Source organism: Phascolarctos cinereus, unplaced genomic scaffold, assembly GCF_003287225.1.
Source record: "Phascolarctos cinereus isolate Bilbo 61053 unplaced genomic scaffold, phaCin_HiC Scaffold_726;HRSCAF=1367, whole genome shotgun sequence".
Classification (NCBI taxonomy): Eukaryota; Metazoa; Chordata; class Mammalia; order Diprotodontia; family Phascolarctidae; genus Phascolarctos; species Phascolarctos cinereus.
The window spans coordinates 25,783,071-25,808,209 of NW_027556098.1; positions in this window are offsets into that span (position 1 = coordinate 25,783,071).

The following is a 25,139-nucleotide window of genomic DNA, read 5'->3' on the forward strand; positions in this document are numbered from 1 at the left end:
CATCCTTCCTCCCTTCCTTCCTCCTTCCTTCCTTCCTTCCTTCCTTCCTTCCTTCCTTCCTTCCTTCCTTCCTTCTTCCTTCCTTCCTTCCTTCCTTCCTTCCTTCCTTCCTTCTCTGTTTCTCTTTGTCTCTGTCTCTCTCTGTCTCTGTCTCTCTCTCTCTCTCTCACATACAAACATACTTTCTTCAGTGGATGGGGGAGGAAGAAATAACAAATACCTATTAATTTTTTAAATCAAAATTTATATTAAAAATAAGACTAGATTGTAGTAATTGAAGTCTGAAGTCAGGATTCAAAAACTTCTCAATAGGCTAAAGTGATGGACCAAATCAAATCAGGTAAAATTTAACAAAGTGGAATTTACAGTCTGATGATTGGGTTCAAAAAAATCAATGGCATAGTATTGATGAGGCAAGGCTAAATGATGTGTCAAAAGGATTCAGAGTTTTGGTGAAATATAAACTCACTGTGAGCCAACAGTATGCCAAAAAATGATATAGGACATTTCCTAGCACTTAGTGAGGGCTTAATAAATGCTTATTAACTGACTGACATAATCCTAAGTTATATTAAAAAAAAAAAGTATAGTGTTCAGGCTTAGGGATGCCATAGTCCCAGGATATTCTGTGTTCTGCTCAGACCATATCTAGAGAATGGCAGCACTGTGTTGCTCAGGCAGCACATTTTAGGAAAGGTAGTGACAAATGAGCTCATCTAGAAAAAGGTCAATTGAGATGAGTAGTAGAGACTAGAGAAAGCATTATACAAGGACAAGTTAAAGAAACTTTGGACATTTAACCTGAGAAGAAAAGGTTTAGCAGGAATTCAATAGCTATATTCAAGTATCTCAAAAGCTGTCATATGGAAGAGAGATTAGATTTGTTTTGTCTGGCCCAGGAGAACAGAACTAGGAGCAGAGGAAGGAAGATGAAAAAGAAGATTTTAGACCTACTGAGGAGAAGCATCCTAACAATTAGAGTTGCCCAAAGAGGATAGTGGATTTCCTCTTGATTGTGGCCTTCAAATAATTTAATTCAATACAATAAGCATTTATCAAGCACCTACTATGTACCAGACATTGTGTGAAGTACTGGGAATACAAAAAGAGGCAAAAGACAATCCCTGCCCGCAAGGAACTTACAACCTAATGGGAGAGACAACATACAAACAAACATATACAAAGTAAGTTTATATATGGGTATGTGTTTGTGTGTTTTCATATATGTATATACAAGTATGCATGTATATATATATACATACATATTCATGTACACATATACACACATATAAATATCTCTATACATGCATACTAACAAATAGGAAATAATTAACAGAGAGAGAGCAGGAATTAAGAGGGGATTGGGGAAGGCTTCCTGTAAAAAGTGGGGATTTAAATGAAGACAGGGAGTTAAATAGAGTGGAGGAAGGAGAGCATTTTAGGCATGGGGGATAGCCAGAGAAAATGCCAGGATCTAAAAGATGGAGTGTCACTGGATTTAAGAGTATGTTTTGGGCAGCAAGGTGTAAGAAGATTGGAAGGGTAGGAGAGGGCTAAAATATGAAGGGTTTTGATGCCAAACAGCATACTTTGTGTTTGTATCTGGAGGGAATAGATAGTCACTGGAGTTATTGAGTAGGATGGATGACGTGATTAGACAAGTATTTTAGGAAAATTAGTTTAGTGTCTGAGTGGAGAATGGATTGGAGTAGGGAGAGACCTAAGGTCGGAAGACTCACCAGCAGGTTATTGTGGTAATTGAGGTATGAGGTGATAAGGGTTTGTAATACAGTGGTGGCAGTGTCAAAGTAGAGAAAGGGATGTTAGGAGATGTTGTGAAGGTAAAATCAGCAGGCCTTGGCACCATTTTGGATTTGGAGGGTGAAAAACCAGGAAAATCAAGGAAAAATCCAGAATGACTTTTATGCTGTGAGCCTGAGAGCTGAGAGAATGGTTTTGCCCTCTACAGGAATAGGGAAAGTAGGAGGGGGCGGGGAGCAGAGTTTAGAGGAAAAGATAATGAATTCTATATTGAATATATTGAGTTTAAGATGTCTACTGGACATTCAATTTGAGATGTCTAAAAGACAGCTGGAGATACCAGAGGTCAGCAGAGAGATTGGGGCAGCATGTGAGTCAATTGAGTTGGGATGATCTCAAAAAAGAAATGAAGGAGTGAGAAAGAAGAATGCACTGAAAATTATCCCATATAAAAATTATGCAAGGTAGGGCTTTTACAGTGGAGGCAGAAATGAGAGGGGTGATGGGGCAATGATTAAATTTCAGTCTCATTCAAATTGGTTTGAAGAGGGAAGAATATATGCACACTCAGATGGGAATAGAAATCTATCTTACTCAACAAGGAAGAAGGAGGAGGAAAGAGAAAGGGAAGTGACAAAAGAGAATGTCGATTAAGAGAAGTAGTAGTCAGAAGCAAAACAGATTTTTAAGGAGGGATAGGGTGAAAAGAGAGAGAAGTTAAGTAGGAGAAAATAGTATGGAAGAAAATAGTAATGATAACTATGAATGTGAATGGGATGAATTCACCCATAAAATAGAATCAGAGAGCAGAATGGATTAGAAAAGAGGATTCAGCAATATGTTGTTTATAAGAAAAACACTTGAAACAGAAAGAAACACACAGAGTAAAAATAAGGGTTGGAGTGGAACCTGTTGTACTTCAGCTAAGGTGAAAGAGAGAGAGAGAGAGAGAGAGAGAGAGAGAGAGAGAGAGAGAGAGAGAGAGAGAGAGAGAGAGAGAGGTCTAGCAATCATGATATCAGACAGAATGAAACCAAAAATAGACCTAATTAAAAGAGAAAATCAGATAAACTACACTTTACTAAAAAGTACTATAGACAATGAAGTAACACCAATAATACACATATAAGCAGGAAAAGTTAAATGAGTTATAGGAGGAAATAGTAATATTGTAGTAGTGTGGGACCTCTACTTTCCCATCTCAGAACTAGATAAATCTAACCATAAATTTATTAGAAAGAAGTTAAGGAGATGAATAAAATTTTAGAAAAGTTAGATATGACAGCCATCTGGAAAAAAAAATGAACAGTATTAGAAAGGTATATACATTTTATTATCTGCATATGGCACCTTCACAAAAACTGACCATGTATTAGGGCATAAAAACATCACATGCCAATATGGAAAAGCAGAAATACAAAATAAAATATTTTTAGAGTATAATACAATAAAAATTATATTCAGTAAAGGGTCTTGGAAACATAGATTAAAAATTAATTGGGGGGGCAGCTAGGTGGTACAGTGAACAGAGTACCAGCCCTGCAGTCAGGAGGACCTGAGTTCAAATCTGGCTTCAGACACTTGACACTTACTAGTTGTGTGACTCTGGGCAAGTCACTTAACTCCATTGCCTAACCCCACCCCCAAAAAATTAATTGGAAACTAAATAATCTAATCCTAAAGAATGAATGGTTCAAAGAACAATCATAGAAACAATCTATAATTTTATTAAAGAGAATGATGACAATGAGACAATATACCAAAATTTGTGTGATGCACCCAAAACAGTACTTAAGGGAAAATTTATATCTCTAAAGGCTTATGTCAACATAAAAACAAAAGAATAGATAAATAAATTGGACTTAAAAAAACTAGAAAAAGAGCAAAATAAAAATTCACAAACATCAAAAAAGAAATCCTGAAAAATCAAAGGAGATTAATAAAATTGAAAGTAAAACAGCCATTGAACTAATAAAACCAGTTTCAATACCTAAACTAGGGAGAGCAAAAACAGACAAAAAGCTATAGAACAATTTCCTTAACAAATATTGATACAAAAATATTAAATAAATACTAAAATACTAACAAGGAGATTGTAACAATATATCACAAAGATCATACATTATGAACTGGTGGGATTCATACCAGGAATACCAAACTGGTTCAATGTTAATGTAGCTGAATAGTAGAATAATTGACCATATCAGCAACAAAAACAACAAAAATCATATGATTATCTCAATAAATTTAAAAAAAGCTTTTGACAAGTTACGACACCCATTTCTATTAAAAACACAAGAGAACACAGGAATAAATGGAACTTTTCTTAAGTAGCATAAGTATATATATATGTAGTATAAGCATATATAATATAACTAGTATTTTCTAAAACCAAGAGCAAGCATTATTTGTAATGGAGAGAAACTAGAAGCCTTTCCAATAATATCAAAGGTGAAACAAAGGTGTACAATATCACCACTATTATTGTGCTAGAAATGCTAGCCTTAGCAATATGACAAGAAAAAGAAATTTAAGGAACAAAAATTGACAATTAAGAAACAAAACTGTCACTCTTTGCAGACAATGTGATGATATACTTAAAGAACCTTAGTGAAACAAGTAAAAACATTAGTTTCAGGATATGAAAGAACCCCACATAAATCATCAGCATCTCTATATACTACCAATAAAACCTGACAGAAAAAGATGGAGAAATTCCAACTAAAAAACTGCAAATTTCACTTAAAAATACCTGGGAATCTACCTACCGAGACAAATCCAGTCACTATATTAACACAATTACAAAACACTTTTCACACAAATAAAGAGAGGGCTAAACAACTGGAGAAATATTAATTGCTCATGGGTAAGCTGAGCCAACATAACAAAAATGACAATTCTAACTAAATTAATTTACTTATTCAGTGCCACCCCAATCAATCTACTAAAGAATTATTTTATAGAGCTAGAAAAAATAACAAAATGCATCTGGGAGAATAAAAGGTCAAGAACAACAAGGGGATCAACAAGAAATGTAAAGGAAGGTGGCCTAGCAATATCATATTTTAAACTATATTACAAAGTAGTAATCATCAAATACACCAGTACTGGCTAAGAAATTGAGTTGTGGATCAATGAGATAGATTAGGCACTCAATACAAAGTAAATTACCATTGTAAACTAGTATTTTATAAGTCCTAAGATCCAAGCTATTGGGGTAAAGGCTCAGTATTTGACAAAAATTGCTGGGAAAACTTGAAAGCATTCTGTAAGACACTAGGCACAGCCCCACATCTCACAATGTGTATACCAAGATAAGTTGAAAATGGGTACATGATTCAGAAATAAAAAATGTTAACATAAACAAATTAAGGGAGAATGAAAAATTTTATGTCAGATATATTGATAAGGAAAAAATTCATGACCAAACAAGAGATATAGAGGATCATAGGATGTATAAAGTATAATTCTGATTACATAAAATTTTAAAAAAAGGTTTTACACAAATAAAACCAGTGCAGCCAAAATTATAAGAAAAAGAGGAAACTGGAAATAAATGTACAAGAAGTTTTTTTTTTATAAAGGCCTCATTTCTCAAATATGTAGTGAATTGAGCCAAATTTATAAAAAAAAAAAAGACCATTCTTCAATTTATAAATGGTCAAAGGGTATGGACAGCCAGTTTTTAGAAGAAATCCTAGACAAGTTTATGCAGAAAAAATCCTCTAAACTACTGATTAGAGAAATGCAAATTAGAACAACTCTGAGATACCACCTCACCCCCATCAGATTGGCTAACATGACAGAAAAGGAAAATGACAAATAGTGAAGGGGATAAAAAAAAATGTGTGTGATGAAGCATTGTTGTTAGAGTTGTGAAGTGGTTCAACCATTTTTGAGAACAATTTGAAACTTTACCCAAATGGCTATAAAATTGTGCATACCCTTTGACCTACCATTACCACTACTAAATCTGTTTCCCAAAGAGAACAAATAAAAAGGAGAAGAACCCATATATACAAAAATATTTATAGGAGCTCTTTTTGTGTGTGGTGACAAAGAATTGGAAATTGAGAGCATGTCCATTAATTAGGGAATAACTGAACAAGTTGTGGTATTTAATTGTTGTGGGATATTATTGTAATGATGGTTTCAGAAAACCCTATATGAATTCATGAAAAGTGAAGTGAGTATACCCAGGTAACATTGTATATAGTAATAGTGATATTGTAATGATGATTAACTGTTAAAGACTTATTTACTCTGATTAACACAATGATCCAAGAAAATTCTGATGAGACCAGCAAGTGAAGTAGTATAAAGGGAAAGGAGAAGAGAGCCCGGGATAAAACTCTGAAGGACATTTACCATTATTGGGCATAATGTGGAGAAGGATTTAGTAAAGGAGACAAAAAAACAGTGGTCATCTAGGTAGGAAGAAAACCGGTGGGGTGTCCTGAAAGAGAAGAGGGTATCAAGGAGGGGAGTGATAGACAGCATCACTAACTGCAGAGGGGTCAAGGAGAAGGAGAATTGAGGAAAAGCAATTAAAAAAGTGAGGAAAATCAATAGATTTTGTCAACTAAGTGATCATCAGCAACTTTGGAAAGAGCAATTTTCCATGGAGTGATAACATCAGAAGCCAAATCATAAGTGGTTAAGAAAAGAGCTAAAGAAGGGAAAGTGCAGACATCTATTTTAGAAAGCTTTTTTTTTTTTTTGGAGGAGTTTAGTTACAAAGAGCAGAAGAGGAATAGGACAAAGTTACCAGGGATGGAAGGATCAAGTGAGGAATTTTTTTTTCATGACAGGGAAGACATGGACATATTTGTAGGCAGCAGGAAAAGAGCCAGCAGAGAGGGAGAGATTGAAAATAAATGATAGGGGGATGACAAATGGGGCAATCTGTCAGAGGAGACAGGATGGAATATTTGATAGGAAGTAAGGCCACTTCATGTGAAATAGAGGTGAAGTAGGAGAGAGTGGCAGAAGTCATGTGGAAGAGGGGGTAGATAGAGTGGTGAGTGGCCTCAATTTTTCTGTGAAATATGAGGCAAGATTCTCAGCTAAGAGAGTGGGGGAGGGGGAACCATGGGAGATTTGAAGAGAGATGAAGAAGTTTGAAAGAGCCACTGTGGAGAGTAGGATAATGAATTGATAAGGGAGATGTAGCAGGATTGCTTAGCAGCAGTGAAGGCCCAGTTAAGATTATATGACATAAATTGGTAATGGATCCAGTCAGAACAGTTGCATTATTTTCTCCACCTTCATTCAGCAGCATTTACATAGGTGTAATGGCAACAATTGATGGGAGTGATCCAAGGCCCTAGACAGGAAATTGAGCCTCCAGGAGCGACAGAGGCTAAAGGAAGAGGAAAATTGACTGGGTATAATCAGTGATATGACAATAGGGCAAGGGATTCAAGAGAGGACAGTGCAGAGTTGAACTGGTTCACCAGTAGACCAAGATGGGGTGAAGAGGAGAGAATGGCTAGTGTAGAGGATAAAATTGGGAAAAATTGGAAAAACTGGAAAAAATAGATGGGTCAAAGACTTGGGGTTCATAGTAAGAACGGAAAGTAGGGTTATGTATGGAGGAGCAAAAGGAAGGAGAGATGAAAGGTCCATAGATTATGGTCAGATAAGGAGACTTCAGGATTCTTGAGAATTGAAGTGGTATCTAACCACATGTGGAGGATACTATTGAGCAGAGGTCCTGGGCAAGCCACATTCCAATAGTCCCCAGTGCTGCTGAACCAGACTAAAATGTAATTTAGAACTATTTAACAAGTTAGATAAAAATACAGTAGGACACAGATAATATTGATATGTGCTTTTCTAAGTCAAAAAGCTGCCCACAGGGATCCTTATGCATGATTTAGTGGCCATTTCTATTTTAGTGTGATTCCACTGATACAGAAAGATTACTGTTCAGACTTGGATCCTTTCCACCTCTGAGATTCTATAATTCTGTATGTATATGGAAGAAAAATTAGAATATTTCAATAACTACAAAGTAAATGAACTAACTTGGTAACTCGTTAGTTATTGTTTGAAAGTCTCTTAAACTTATAATGGGAAAAATGCAGTTATTACTCAGAAACCCTACTGGCCAGACTTCAGTTTCTTCCTCACCTATTATAAATCAAGGAAGTAGTTATTACTTGATTGTCATTTGAAAGTCACTCTGTGTGTGTATGTGTATGTGTATGTGTGTGTGTGTGTGTGTGAGAGAGAGAGAGAGAAAGAGAGACAGAGAAAGAGAGAAAGGAGTACTAAATCATTTTTTCTCCTGCCTTATTTATAAATTGCATGAATTTTTAAAAAAAATTTTCAGTTATTTAGTTTTCAACATTCACTTTTTATAAGATTTTGAGTTCTAAATTTCACCCCCTCCTCTCCACTCCCCTCCCCAAGACAGCCTGTGATCTGATGTAGGCTATACATGTACCATCATATTAAACATATTTACACATTAGTCATGTTGTGAAAGAAGAATCAGAACAAAAGGGAAAAACCACGAGAAAGAAAAAGCAAAAACTAACAATAAAAAAAGAGAAAATAGTGTGCTTTCATCTACATTCAGACTCCATAGTTCTTTCTCTGAGTGTGGATGGCATTTTCCATCATGAGTCTTTCGGAATTGTCTTCGGTCATCTCATTGCTGAGAAGAGCTAAGTCTAACAAAAGTCGGTCAATGTACAATGTTGCTGTTACTGTGTATAAGGTTCTCCTGGTACTTCCTACTTCACCAAGCATCTGCTTATGTAAGTCTTTTCCAGGTTTTTCTGAAATCCATGTTTTTCCTGCTTATCATTTCTTAAGGAAAAATAGTATTTTACTACATTCATATAGCACAACTGGTTCAGCCATTCCCCAATTGATAGTCAACCCATCAGTTTCCAGTTCTTTGTCACCACAAAAAGGGCTGCTATAAATATTTTTGTACATGTGGGTCCTTTTTCCCTTTTGATGATCTCTTTGGGATACAGACCTAGTAGTGTTATCGCTGGATCAAAGGGCATGCACAGCTTTGTAGCTTTTTGGGCACAGTTCCAAGTTACTTTCCAGAATGGTTGGATCAGTTCACAACTCCACCAACAATGCATTAGTGTTCTAATTTTCCCACATCTTCTCCAACATTTATCATTTTCCTGTTTTGTCATGTTAGCCAATCTGACAGGTGTGATGTGGTACCTCAGAGTTATTTTAATTTGCATTGACTTACAGAATTTTTTTTCATATGACTAGAGATAGCTTTAGTTTCTTCATCTGAAAACTGTCTGTTCATATCCATTGACCATTTATCAATTGGGAAATTACCTGTATTCTTATCAATTTGACTTAGTTCTTTAAATATTTTAGAAATGAGGCCTTTATCAGAGACACTGGCTATAGAAATTGTTTCCCAGTTTTCTGCTTCCCTTCTAATTTTGGCTGCATTGGCTTTATTTGTGCAAAAACTTTTAAATTTAATGTAATCAAAATTATCAATTTAATTGCATGCATTTTCAAATAGCTTATAGCACATTTTTTGAAGGGAGGACAGGTACACACATGAATAGGTAATCAGAATTAAAAAACAATGATTATAACCTAAAGAAGTAGTATTACAAATTGGCCTTACAAATATTAGCAAAAGAAAATTTCTAAATATGTGGATGGATGAAAGATGATGGAGTAAAGGCAGGGATTTACCTGAGCTCTCCCAAATTTCCCTCTAAACAACATTAAAATAATGCATCATAAGAAATTCTGGAGCTACAGAACCAAAAAAAGGATGGGGTAAAAATTTTTCCAGCCAAAGATAATTTGAAAGGTTGGCAGGAAAGGTCTGTCTCACTAGGGTGCAAGCCCTGCCCAGCAAGCCAACAGCAGGCTGTTGGGGTGACTAAATGGATAATGGGGGGTTTGCAGAGATCTCAGCACAGAGACAGTAAGGGGGGAGCTGTCTAACAACTGGTTAGAAGATTACATTTCCAACATGACTAATTTGGAAATATGTTTTGCCTGACTGCACTCATACGTTCTTCAGTTGTTTCAGTCATCTCCATTACTTCATGATCCCATATGGTTTTTTTCTTGGAAGAGATACTGGAGTGGTTTGCCATTTCCCTCTCCAGCTAATTTTACAGATGAGGAACTGAGGCAAATTGGGTTAAGTGACTTGCCCAGGGTCACACAGCTTGTATTTTCTGAGGCCAGATTTGAATACATGAAGATGAGTCCTCCTTGTTCCAAGCCCAATTTCTATCCACTGAGCCACCTAGCTGCTTTATAACTAAAGACAGATATACAAATCACGTTAGTTAGGCAGAGAGGGATTTTATTGTATAAGGAACAGCAAGGAAGTTAGTGCCACCAGATTAAAGAGTACGTAGAGAGAAGTAAGTATAAGAAGACTGGAAAGGTAGGCAGGGGCTAGGTAACTGAGTGATTCAAAATCCAGAGAACTTTATATTATATATTCTATACAATTTTTATACTTACATTTTATAATTGATTCTGGAAATGATAGGGAGCCACTGAAGTTTATTTAATAGGGTGGTGATGTGGTCATATTTGCACTTAAGGAAGACCTATCTATCTATATCATCTATGTCTGTATCTATGTATCCAGATATAGATTTTCAGATATCTTTATATAGAATATTTATTAATAGAAATCTTCTATCTCTTTATATGCATATAGTAATCTTACATATTTATATCTAAGACTATAGATGTAAGTACAGATATAAATAATATTATGCATAATATTCTTGACAAGCTGGACATTGCTATGCCTATTTTTAAAAATAAGTTTTTTGGTGATTTCTGTTTTTATACCATAGTAATTTCTCCCCCTTTGCAAAACAGACAGTTAAAGAAAAACATTTGATTTAGTGACCTCTTACCTGAAAATGGATACAATATTCTATCCTATATCTCCTACCTTCTGTTGAAAGGAGGGAGTTATATCTCATCTGTTCTCGGAGACCATTATCAGCTTTTCTTTTTGATATTTTTGCTGTTGTTTTCAATATGTGGGCCTCTCTATATCATGCTGCTCATCTGAATCCTTAATACTCCAATATAGCAGAGACCTCACAGTCACCACTAGCCTTTCTCATTAATTGATCACCCACTAAGTCAGTGAGCATATATTAGAATTAAAATTTGAAGGCTTATAAAGTCTTCTTTTATTTTTAATTTTTTTGGCATCCTCTCTATCCCTTTTCTGCACAACCTAGTTTATCTAGTATATATCATATTTGTACATTAGTTTGCATGCTGCCCTACTAGATTGTGAGCTCCTTGAGGGCAAGGAACTGTTTTTTTTTTTTAATTTTATTTGTATCCCTAGCACTTAGCATTGTGCTTGGCATGTAGGAGGTGCTTAATAAATGCTTATTCAATGACTAACAAATGCTGTTTCCTCACAATCCACCTGACTGCCAATTATATCTCACTAAGGTGTCCCAGAAAGGACTAGACAAGGACCTCAGTCTAGATTTTTCTTTTCTCCACTAAAATGTGGCTGTTTGTACCAGTCGTCTACTGCATAGGAAGTTTCCTGAGGGTGTGTCAGATTTTAAATATCTTTTGTAGCTCCTCAGTGCCTCAGGAGAGGGTGTACATAGTAGAGGATAAATATTTGTCCCATAAAGGAATGAATGTCAGGGGGCAAATAGACTCTTATTTGCCTCCCCACCCCCACCCCCATTTATACTCTGCAATTAAAGTTTGTGTTAATTAGTATTGGAGTCCATCTACATTAAAGGCAAGTCTGGCCATTAACAGTACGACCCTATCCTCTCTTCTGTATCCTATTTCTAGGAAAGGAAGTGGTTGATTTTCTTTTAGGCTATTCACTTTGCCTTAGAAGAGTCTTATGGTTACAGTTAACCTCAGCTTTCACAGTGGGAATGAACCCTTTGTTCTAGATAGATTCTAAGCAGCTGTACCAACTGAATGCAACTAGATTCCAGGACAGCTTCAGTCCAGCCCAACCCTGGATGCTATCTACGTGCAGGGATGAAGCATATGCCATGCTGAATTTGCATATCACACTTTATGTAATTTAAAGCAGAACTCCTTAAATGCAAACAACAGAAAGCATTGCATTCTACTGTGAGCTGCAGGCCTGTGGTGAAGTCAATAGAAGCAGTATCACACATGCATTCGAGGGCAACATTTGGCCCCAGGAAGGGGATTAGAAGCAAGAAATGATTTATTTGGGATATAGTGATAAATCTAGAGGCAACCCTCTTTGATATTTCATCTAGTACCAGTAACTAGTGAAATATGTCTTGAAAGCTTAACAAAAAAGTTTGTCTTAGAAGTCTGGCAGCCAAATGTCCATTGTTGAGAGTCCCTGTTCAGGCAGAATGAGTCAGTAAGGAGAGAGGGAGGGTCAGGGTCCCACCCACACCACCCCCAATCACCTCTTGGAATTAAAAGATTCTTTTGCCTATAGCACTGATAGCCATAATCATGCCCATCTCTTCAAATACATCATTAAAAAATAGATGGACTGTCTGTTTCTGTTTTTTAGTTTTAATTTTAGCTCTAGAAAATTCTCTCTCTGTGCAGAAATCTCCAACTCATTTCTTGTTACCCAAGACTTTTCTCTCGTGAAAAGTGGTGATAATCAACTTACCTTTCATTTGAGAAAGAGCAAGTGAGAGAAAGAGAAAGAGAGAGAGAGAGAGAGAGAGAGAGAGAGAGAGAGAGAGAGAGAGAGAGAGAGAGAGAGAGAGAGAGAGAGAGAGAGATTTAACCAGCTTCTCTGACAATACTTTCAAACCTGTGATGAAATGTCGTTTTCATATCTGAAAAGAACATGATTATTAGCACTGAATCTGACAGACATGATTTCTGAATATTTTTGTGGCATTAATTTAAGTCAGTGTAATGTTTGAAAACATTTCAGCCCCTCAAACAGCTGATGCAGCTTAGATTCAATTATAACAAATTGCAACACGCTGTCAAGTCTTTTTACCAAGTCATTAGTCAGGGATTTTGAATCTGCAGCCTGCAAACAGAGCTGGCTGGCTGACAGGTCTAATTGTTGGGAGCCGCTAAAGGATTGCTAATGAACTGGGGGATCTGTTGGGCCTGTAGCTTTCTTCAAGGCTGAAATTTTTGAAAACTTTCACCAGATCAAAGCTCTGTAACATGGACCATTTGCTAAATTGTCAGCTGTGGAGTGAAGCAGTCTTGAGTCCCTGCTTTCAAGTGGGAGCTTCAGTAGAAAGCTCCATGTGACTCCTGCCCCAGAACCTTTTTTTCATGTGTCAGTAAAACAATCCAAGGAAACAATGACTCTCAGAAAGAATCTCTAGCCTGGTATGGTCTCTGTGTCTTAATTAGGAGGTATGGGATGAGCTAGAACAGGGGTGGGCAACCTGCAGCCTTCAGGCAACAGTGGCTTTCTAGGTCCTTAAGTGTGGCCTTTTGACTGAATCCATATTTTACAGAACAAATCTAGATCCTTAAGTGTGGCCTACTGACTGAATCCAATTTTTACAGAACAAATCTAGATCCTTAAGTGCCTACTTTTGACTGAATCCACATTTTACAGAATAAGGACAAAGATTTGCTCTATAAAATGTGGATTCAGTCAAAAGGCCACACTTAAGGATCTAAAAGGCCATGTGTGGCCTCATGGTCACAGGTTCCCCACCCCTGAGCTAGAACCTCCCTCTTAGCTGTAGTGTTACCAGAGCAGGGGACTGGAATGTCTGTTCTTGTGTGTAATGGGCTGGATATCATTATTTCCCCCCTCAAACTTCTAAATAGTTGATGAGAGACATTTATCTGAAGCAATATGGAAGAACAAAGCATCTATCTTCGGTATTCAGCAGAAAATTCAGAGAACAAGACTTCCAAATTCACATGTGGATGTTCTCAGGCCTACATAGGCCCAGCTGTTGCTCAATGAATGTGTTGCCTTCTACTACTAGGCAGAAGAAATCCCAAAAAGGGGGAGAAGGGAAACTTCTAAAACAACCTTAAAAGGGTAAGGAATGATATGAAAACTTCTCAATCACCCCCATCTGTTTTATATTTGCCTTTCATATTTGAGTATTCGACATTTTCTTTCTTCCTTTCAGCTCCCTACAGTTGACGTTTCCTATGGTTTCCTTTTGCTGAAAGAAACTAGTGTCCTAACTTAGCAAAGGCACCCACTCTTACTACCTATAACGCCTGCTTGTTTCCCATCGGTTATGAAAACCTGGGAAATAAAATTTACATCATAATTTCTTAAATTTAACCTGGCAGCGCTGGAGCCGCCTGCCCTCTAAATGGCTGCCTGCATACTCACCCTGCCTGTGTGGCTTGTGTGTAATAACGATCTTCACACTTACATAGCACCTTTCATCTGCAGATCTCAAAGTGCTTTCCCAAAAGTGATTCATTCTCACATGACTGTTGGCCAGACTGCCTAAGTTAAGGAGAGAATATGCTTCATCCTGTTAGCCACAGGGCTGAGATGCGAGCCCCACAATGGATTGCTGGCACTGCATCAGAGTGCTGGGGGCTTCAGCTTCCAGTTCTAGCAGTCTCCTGCTATTTGTTGTTAATGTAACTTTCTCTTTCTTAAGACACAAGCTTTATTTTCAGGAGTATGCATAAGGCTGGTAGGTCTGTTTCCCATTCTGTTCCCACCATGCCCTTAGCTGTGAAGCTGAAACTCTGGGAAACTGTAGACTTATTGTAAAGGGTGGGAAAATCTCTTTTACTGAATCCCACTTCCCAATCAAAAAACAAAAACCAAAAAACAAACCAAAAGAACAACCCTTCATGTCAAGGAATCACAATTTTCTCTTTATCTCCAGATACAGGAAAACAAAAAAGAGACATATTGCATTTAATAAATGCCAAGCTTATACACTGAAATAATTTCTAGCTTTTCATCCAAGAGAATATTTTATCATGTTTATTTTGCATTTATAATTAGGGAGTGAGTCAGATGGTGAATGCAATGAAAAGTGAGGTATCTATTACTTTGTTTAGTTCTGCTAGACACCCACATTGCTTTTTACACATGTAAATATGTTCATATATCTTGTTAGGTTTGGTTTGGTTTTTGGTACCACTAGCAGACTGCATGAATTTTACCCTGGTTTGGGGCTGGGAAGTGATACAGTGAAAAAATCCTGGGTCTGGTGTCCAGGAACCTGGCTTGAAATTCCACTTGAGTTACCTGCTACCTATGTGATCTCAGCCAAGTTGCTTAATTTCCTCCCTAGCTGTCAGTTTCTTTATCTATAAAACTAGGGGATTAAACTAAATTCCAGCTCCTGATCAATGACCCTATGGTTTTTGCATTTCAAATATATGTATGGACATATACCTAATACTTTTGTATAATTTTATTTAACATCTTTCTCCAATATGTCACAAGGCATACAGAATCACTGCTGATCAGCATTTTAATCCTCTAATTGTTAAGGAAATTAACTAAAAATAATCATGGCACCTTGTCCTTTTGGAGGCATTTTCAGATCCATTGTGACCCTTGACCTTTACAGATTGTAACATAAAATACATTTACATAATACACAGCATCAAGTCCAGTGTCTTACATGTAGGGAACGATTACGTAACAAGCATTTATTTAACATATACTATGTGCTAGGTACTGTCCCAGGCACTGGTGATAGCTACAAAGGCAAAAATAAAACAATCCTTGCCATAAAGGAGCTTATTACTTTATTACCTTATATTGGAAGAGGTACATATAAATAAACATGCAAATATATGCAAAATATATTGTCAAGGATGTTCTCAAGTAGAAAGTGGTGGGATTTAAGCTGAGCTGTTAAAAAAAATTGTGATTCTAATGAGACAGAAGTGAGAAGGGACTACAAAAGCATCCTGACATGTTTGTTGAGTAAATAGATAAATAGTTTTGACATACAATGCTTTTTCCAAAAAGCCAGCAAAATTTCCACAAACATGGCTTATAAATGTTTGATAACTAAAACACTTTGCAATTTTCATTGTTTCTGCCTTTTCTGAGAAGAATGGTATGTTAGAAGAACTTATGTTGGAACCAAGAGACATGGATTTGAAGCCTGCCTTTGACACTTAATAGCTGTGTGACCATGGGCAAGTGAGTTAGTGTCTCAGGGGCACAGTTTCCACATCTATAAAATGAGGATAATAACACTTGAATACCTCACTGAGTTTTTGTGGGGAAGTGACTTGCAAACCCTAAAGGAGTACATATTTATGACTTATTATCTACAATGTGCTTACTTTTTTAGCTACTTCTTTCCCTCTTTTCTGTGACTCACACTCTTAGGTAGATGATGTATATCATGGCCTGAAATTTCAGAATAGCCATTGTTATGTAAAACATGCCACATGCCATCTCTACTTTGTCCAAGTTCTATCACCCACAGCCTCTTAAAGTTCTATTTATTGTTCCCATTTTCCCTCCTTTGATATTTCTTTGTATATATATTTAATATTCCTAATTTTCCTTTTTAGGTCTTCAGCCTTTATCCTTCACTCTGTCATCTTCTTTACCATGCCTCTTTCATAGGTTGCCTATTTCCAATTATTTCCTTTAGCACAATATTCTCTTTTCACTAGTCTCTTAATACAGACAAGTGGGATTTGAAGCTTGCCTCACTCTCCCTTCCCCCCTCTATTTATTCACAGCATCATAGGCTTAAAACCTGGGGGATGGGGGTGGGGAATCTCAGAAATCATCTAATCCAGCTTCTTCATCTTATACATGAGAAGAGGAAGGTGCACAGAGGGTAAGTGACTTGTCCAATGTCACATTAGTAGTAAGGAAAAGAACCCAGATCTTTTTATTTCAAATCTACTGTACTTTCTGGTAGAGAATTCTATCTTAGCTGTTTTCTTCTGCCTTAAAAACAAACAAACAAACCTTAAACCGTAAAATACTTCTGCATTGATTGTGACTGGCTCCTTACTTATGGCAAATACATGAGCTATCTTCTGATTAATAATAATGTTAATTATTATTAATAATTAATACTTCTTGTTTCTACAACACTGGGGGCAATAACTCATTGTGTCTTTGTATCCTACTTACCTGCCACATGGGGTCTAATAAATACCTGTTGATTGATTGATTACAAAGTAGTTTTACGTGTCTTTTAAATGACAGAAACTCTGAGGTTGGATTTCCCTGGTGTTTCACAAGGCCAGAATCACACATTATCTTGGTAAGACCCATATGTAACTAATGCTCCAGAAAACTTGACACCACACACTTATCAATCTTACCTATTTCTCCATCATAATTTACAGATCTCCTGCAAGTTGGACATCTTTTAGGCTGCCTTTATTTTAACTTTCTGATTAATTAATTCTCTTGTTATCCAAAGTACATGCTAAAACTTACAGCACATTGATTTAAAGCTACAATGGACCTTATTGGACATTGAGTCAAATCTCTTTATTTTTAGGTCAGGAAACTGAGGCTCAGAGACTGTAAATCTCTTACTCAGAGTCGAACAGCTATCAAGTATCTGAGGCAAGATTTGAATACAGGTCTTCCTGACCCCATGCTCAGCATGCTGTTTACTGCAACCAGTACCAGATCAGACTTCTATTCTGCATTAGCCCACTCTAGACATTGAATCAGTGTGGTATAACAGAAAGAAAACTGGTTTAAATCCTGGGGATTTGGGTTAAGTTTTTGGTTCTTTTTCTTTGAATTTGCAGGTATTTGAGCAGTTTATTTTGCCCTTCTAGACCTCAGCTTCCTTATTTGTAAAATGACAGTGTTGGACTATATGAGCTTATTCTTTTCAGCCTGGAGTTTAGGCTCTGACTGTAAACCTCCCTTTAGTGGTAATCACTTTTTCACGTGGGTTCTTGTCACCAAGTCCTCTTAATAAAGGGGCAGGTTTCCTACTTCTTTATTGTCTTGCTCTCTCTGAAATAAGCACCAAACATTTCTTAGGTTTACTCAGGGCTTACTCCTAGTGCAGGATAACCTGCTAGATTGACTTTAGGGAATTGCAAAACTCCTTTAAAGACCCCAAACTTCACATAGAAATAAAAGTTCATTGTTTTTTAATACAGTAGGGAAAAGAGACATTAACTACATGGTCTCCATAAAATTAAAAATGGATATTATGGGGGGGCACATGTTGGGTATGAGCAAATTACAAAGTATAACTAATATAGAACTTCAAAGAACAGAAGTGAAAGGGAAATATATGACAGGAAGGGCTAGGCTGGTCATGTGGTGAAGGATGACAGACTGTGTACTCTACTGATATCCTAAAAATATGAGGAAAAATCAGTGAAGATCTGCAGCATGTTGGAAGTACACAGGAAAAGCAGGCATGAATGGATTGAGATTTATATTGTTGGGGAACAAAGGCTTAGGTCATACAACTACTATTTGGGGCAGTATTTGAATTCTGGTCTTCCTAACTCTAAATACAGTACTCTTCCTAGGGCACCACTCTGATCACTTCATCTCTGTGGGCTCCACCTCCCCAGGTGCATCCTCTATACCTTAATAGCTAGTTTTATTAGTTTCTATTCCTCTCCCTGCAAAATAAATAAATAATAGTAATAAAAGTACTTGTAATGATAATGATAATAATAATTATATCTCATCTGTTGATCCATCCCTGCAAGACTGTGTAGTGTATACTCAAAACTTTTTCCACAATGGTCAGGTCTTTCAGAGATCAGTAAAGCCTTCAAGAAGCCATGAAAGTAAGTGCAACTGTTCAGCTACTTTCTTTGAGAGTTCTCTTAAAAACCTGGAAAGACTTACACGAACTGATACAAAGTAAAGTGAACAGAACTAGGAAAATGTTGTACTCAATAACACCAATATCCTAAGATGAAGAACTCAGCTCTTCTCAGTAATATGATGATCCAAGACAATCCCAAAGGACTAACGATGAAGCACATCATCTGCCTCTAGAGAAAAAAAAACCCTTATATTGTTTGAATACAGACTGAAATATACTATTTTTCACCTTCTTTCTTTTTCTTTATTAGTCTTCTTGTACAAAATGACTAATATGGAAATTTTTTAGAGGATTGTATGTATATAACCTGTATCTGATTGCTTACCATCTCAGAGAAGGGGGAAGGGAGTAAGGGAGAAAGGGAGGGATAGATTTTGGAACTCAGAACTTAAAAAGACTGTTAAAAATCATTTCAACATGAAATTTGGGAAAAAATAAAATGTTATAAAAAAGAGGTCTCTGAAAAGCATTCTTACTAGGCCACACCATTCACCATCATCTTGACAAGGGAATAAGACTTCCTTCCTCTTGATCATCTCTCATCTTAGATAGGCTCATAGATATAAAATAGAATGGGACCTCAGAGAAAAAATATTTACATTGCCTCACCTTAGCAAAAGGTGGTTGCTTTCAAGGACAGGAATTTGTTTATCTTGCATAGACCTGCTAAATTTCATAGCACTTGAGAAATCAATCTCAGTTATGACCATCACAAAATCAGGCAAAGTAGCATCCTTTGTGTTACATGTCATGACCTCAACTGTTTTCTTTTCTTTTTAAAATAAAATCTGTCAATTCTTCTTGCCCACATCTTACTTTCACTAACAGCTATTGGCTTTTGGTATATTTATCCAAATAAGTGTCCTGACATCACATAGCCACACCAACTGATTGCAAATATTAGACTTTGTAGATTTTTCTTTTCTTTTCTTTTCTTTTTTCTTTTTTTGCTTATTTCATACTCTAACTCAATCCCTGAAATGCAGTTGAAATCATTTTCTGATACTACATTTTGTGGTACGAAATAATGGTTCCGTATTCCAAAATAACTATTTTTCTTTGAATTTCTTGGGGGGAATCATACATATTCAGAAATATCTTTTCCCTCACCCAGTTCACATCCATGTTCAAACATTTCTACCCTGATATCATATATCATTCAAACATCCACATTATCTATATTAAACAAAAATGCTACCTCTCTACTGCTTTCTTCCCCTGCTGATCATTATGCTGGCCTCCAAACTCAGTGCCTTTTAATACAGAACATTTCCCTCTTAGGAATCAGCCTTGTTTTCTTCAACCAAAAGATCCAATTCTTCTCTCAGAACCCCATAGGCTGCCTCACCAGCTGACTATTGTCTTATGTGATTTGAATTACATTCTCTTACTTTAGGTTGCACTTTACCCATACTTATGTGATTTTAATTAGTCCTTTCAGGCTTCCTTTGAACTCTCTTTTTTTTCCTTCCACCTTTGACTCCTCTCTTTCTGCCTTTTCCACTTGTCTCAGGTTCTCTGTCCCTCTCTCTGGTTCCTGCCACTGAGGGCTTGTTATATGCATTTTGCTTTTTCCCCAACTTAATTTCTCTAGGTGTTTTCCCCAGCTTTCTTTCTCTCTCATTGGACCTTTCTGGACATTTCCAAAGCGAATCTGCAGTCTGTTGTCATGTTTGGATTGGTTTATATACTTTTTTTTTCCTCAGAAAACATTTTTTTTTCTCTTTTTTCTTTTCTTATGTGGTTTATTCCTCTTAGCTAGTTTTGTTTTCCTTGCCCTTCTTTTCTGCCCACCCAATTCCATCTTCTTTATCTCCACCCCACCCAATTTATTCCTTGAATCCTTACTTATTACTTTGCCCTTGGCTCATAGTTCCAGGTGGCTCCCCTGAATTCATTTGAGCAGATGTCACTGGCTAAGTTGTTTCATTTCCCCTTCCACTCTGGGGCCTTGAAGTCAGTCCAGCTGTGCCTGCCTCCTACCCTTTAATAGGACAGGCTTATGGGCAGTTTTCATAAACATATACTTTGCTGCAAAGGTTACAGAAGGCATAAATATGCTTTTGTTCTCCATACCTGAAAGTTTTCCTGGCTACATATCACACTCAAATGATTTCTTGAGTACCACTGATAACAGGGGCTAATAACCTTTTTATGTCATGGCCCTTTTTGGTAGTCTGGTGAAGCCTATAAACCCCTTCTCAAATCATGTCTTTAAACGCATAAAATAAATATCTACATTAAAAAAAGAAATGAGGGTAATGAAAACAAAGTCATATTTTTCCCATTTAAGCTGGCATATGCCTTGGAATCTATATTCATTTGGGAGTCTGTGGATTCCAGTTTACAGACCTCTGATCTAGAACATCCCTTTGTATGCTAGATACCACTTTTGTGCCTCTAGAAAATAACCCCTTTCAAACTATAAATGTGAACAAACAAAATGAAAGGCACCTGATTAGTGACTGAGTCCCAGCTGCTCTAGCAATAGCTGGTCAGGTGGTAGAGATTTAGGCAGGTGCACATGGAGGGTAAAAGAAAGTTTGAGAGAAAAATTACAAGAAATTAATGCCAAAGAATGGCACATATCCTTCATCCATAACGATACCTTTGGCTTCTGCCTTATCAATAATTTTCCAGTCCCTATTCTGTTCTGTCTATCCATGCTTTCATACTGGAAGCCTTGTCAGTAACTTGTATGTTCTCTTGCCAGAGCCCTGTTATCATCATACCTCTACTGTAATTGAAGTCCAGTGGATGGAACTTCTTGTAAGTGGGTGGGGAATGGGGTGGAGAGGATGTATAGTTCTACTTCAAATCTAGACCTTCACAAATGCTATTGTCCTTTCAGTTCTCCTCCATCCTCTCCATGACTCATGCCCAAAACATACTCTCCCTTCTCGATAATGTCTAGCCTGTAGTCTGATGAAATTACTGTTCCATTTCTTTTTTGTTTTCAGCCAAAGACAAGGTTTATTAGAACATCTGTCATACTGGGCAGACTCTTAAGGAGTCCGAACATTAGTAAACTATTGGCTAGATTTTGAGAATCTGAGCATGTGGCTAGATTATAAGAATCTAAGCCTACTGTTCCATTTCTTGCAACTGCTTATTCCCACCCCCACCCCTGAAGCAGCATCCATGCTTTCCCCACCTCTTTCCCAACATGCATAACTCCCGCACACGTTTGAAACACTTCCTATTCAGAACAAACTTATAGAGGAAAAGAGATTTGTTGAGAACTCCATTTTACAGGTGAGGAATCAGGAGCAGAGAGATTATGTAATCTCTACTTAAAGGTCACACAGCTAGTTAGCAGGACTCTTGCATCCTAGTCTTATTTATTTTTCACTACATACTGCTTTGGCCCACAATATAAAGATTCATTTAATGGTAGCCCATGGATCTCAGATTTTGCAAATAAATCTGAGGGCAGAGTTCATAATGCTGTTCTTTGAGTTTCACAGTCTAATTGCTTCCAACCTATATTATTCTGAGCCCTTTCATTTCTGAATTGCTTTAAAAATTATTCTGGTGTGGGTCTTTATTGTATTTTCCTTTAATGATATTTTGAGAACAAGATTATATAATGATTTACGTTTACATGAAAGCCTTTATCTGTGCTTCTTACTTCATTTTCCAAACAAGGACTTTCAAATTTACATACAGATTTTCTTTATGGAGTGATATTTAAAAATCACAACATCTGTTACAATCAATTTATCTCAGAACACAAGGATTGTAAAGTTTAAAATATTTTTGAATATACTTAAATAGTATACATATTTTAAAAACAACATCTTAAAAATGCCACTAGATCCCGAGGAAAGCCTATTTAAAAAATGACGTTTATACGCTTCTGAGTTTAGTAGATTAGGGGCTTTTTAAGACCAGGGATTTAAGAGAATTTCACATGGAAATTGAGACTCAGAGGTAGCTGAATAAGCTGTTGTGGAATTAAATGTTTCATAAGATTTAACTAAAACCCTTCTCATTAATAGTAAAACAGGAAATGGAAGCTAGCTCTGACATAGCCTTTCTGCCATGTTGCCTCTTAGAGAATAGCACTTGGCAGTACAGAATAGGAAATAATAGCAACTAAGAAACCTCAGCAGAATTCTAACCATGAAGGACTAAAAAAAAAATGAGTCAATGTATTAGAGGAAAAGAGAAGAAGGGTTCCTAGGTTAACGTTGCAGGAATCTATCTTAAAAGTGGCCTTATTTAGAAATGGAACTTTGTGTACAATGAGAAGGGACTTTGAAAAACGGGAAAGGACTTTGTAAATGGCCATGACCCCACTATCTGTGTAGCACTCAGACATTTCAATCTCAGACCAAATTATATCCTTGGTAGATGCTGATGTAGCTTCTGTTCTATGTATGAGTCCAATGATGGAATCTGCAGCACATCTATTGTTCAACGACCAGTTCAGCTAAATTCAATGAGGCTCATCATGAGGTTGCCATTAGGATGATGATTTTTTTTGGCCAGAACAACTTCTAATAGACATCTGATAAGTTATTCAGAGTTAGTGACTTGTATCAATGAAGGGGCTACTCATACTCAAGAAACTACAGGTACTTGAATCATCGAAGTATTAATAATAGCTTCAATATTCCTTCTCGCTGAAATCACATTTAATTAGTGTTGTAAAATTTATAAAATGCTTTTTTTTTGAATGGTGTGGTGAAAAGAGTATGGGATTTAAAGTCAGAGTAATTGAGTTCAAATCTTGCATTTGTCACTACCCCTATGATCTTGAGCAAGGGACCTGATATTTTGGGCCTCAGTATCTTCATATGTAGAATGGGAAGTAATCATGTTTATAGCAACTACATCACAAGGTTCTTGTGAGGCTTGAATTTGGTACCACTTTAAGTTGCTTTGTGAATTGTCAATATTGTTACTCCTGTTTCACAGATGAGAAAACTTAGATGGAAACTTGTCCATGACCACAAAATCTACAGTCCTTTCCATTATACCACATTGTTTCCCCAAGGCTTCTGAGTGACAGTGATGAATCTTGTTTTGTTCCCCTTTCCCTCTCTCTTAACAGTATTTTATTTTTTCCAATTACATGTAAAGATAGTTTTCAGCATCCATCTTTATAAGATTTTGGGTTTCAAATATTTTTTCCCTCCCTCCATTCCACCCCTCCTCCCTCCCCAACATGGCAAACAATGTGATATAGTTAGACATGTATAATCATATTAAACATATTTCCATATTAGTCATGTTGTGAAAAAATCAGAACAAAAGGGAAAAACCACAAGAAAGAAAAAAAAACAAAAAAAAGGTGAAAATAGTATGCTTTGATCTGCATTCAGACTCCATAATTCTTTCTCTAGATATGGATAGCATTTTCTGTGAGTCTTTTAGAATTATCTTAGATCATTGTATTGCTGAGAAGAGTCTATCATAGTTGATCATTGTACAATGTTGTTGTTACTGTATACAATGTTCTCCTGATTGTGCTCGCTTCACTTACCATCAGTTCATGTAAATCTTTCCAGGTTCTTCTGAAGTCTGCCTGCTCATCATTTCTTATAGCACAATAGTATTCCATTACATTCATGCACCACAATTTGTTCAACTGTTCCCCAATTGATGGGCATCCCTTCAACTTCCAATTCTTTGCCACCACAAAAAGAGCTGCTATAAATATTTTTTGTACATGTGGGTCCTTTTCCCATTTTTATGATCTCTTTGAGATACAGACCTAGAAGCGGTGTTGCTGGGTCAAATGGTATATACATTTTTATAGCCTTTTGGACATAGTTCCAAATTGTTTTCCAGAATGGTTGGATCAGTTCACAACTCCACCAACAATGCATAGTGTGTTCCAATTTTTCTACATCTTCTCCAACATTTGTCATTTCCCTTTTCTGTCAAGTTAGCCATTCAGATAGTTGTGAAGTGGTACCTCAGAGTTGTTTTAATTTGTATTACTCTAATCAATAGTGATTCAGAGCATTTTTTCATATGACTAGAAAGTTTTAATTTCTTCATCTGAAAACTGTTTGTTTTTATGATGAATCTTGTTAAGAAAACAATTGTCACGTATTAGACAGGTAAAGAAACACATAGTCCAGCCAGGAACAAAGATTAGATGGAGAAAAGCAGGAAGAGAAAGGGTAGGAAACTAAACAATGGTTAAGAGTAATTCTAAAATTATCTTAAAGATAACAGGGAAAATTCTTATGCATTTCGTGGGTTTAGAGGCTTAATGTAAATATCATTCTAATTTTAGCTTGAGATTAGAACAGAACCCTTCTGACCTCAAAAGGGTTGTGTTTATCCTTTGTTTTGGAAGATTAGACTATTTAATAGGGAAATGTAAATTATGTGTTCCAGTCTGTTGGAAAAGGGCAATGTAGGAACAATAAACCTTATTAGATAATGCACATGCAAAATCTCTCTTTTGAGAGGCATTGTAGTATAGTGGGAAAAATGCTGATTTTGGAGTCAGAGGAACATAGGTTCACACCTCCTGAGGCACCTAGATGGTACACTGGATAGAATGCTGATCCTGGAGTCAGGAAGGCCTGAGTTCAAATTACTTACTAGTAAGGTAACCCTGACCAAGTAACTTAACCTCTGTGTATCTCAGTTTCTTTATCTATAAAA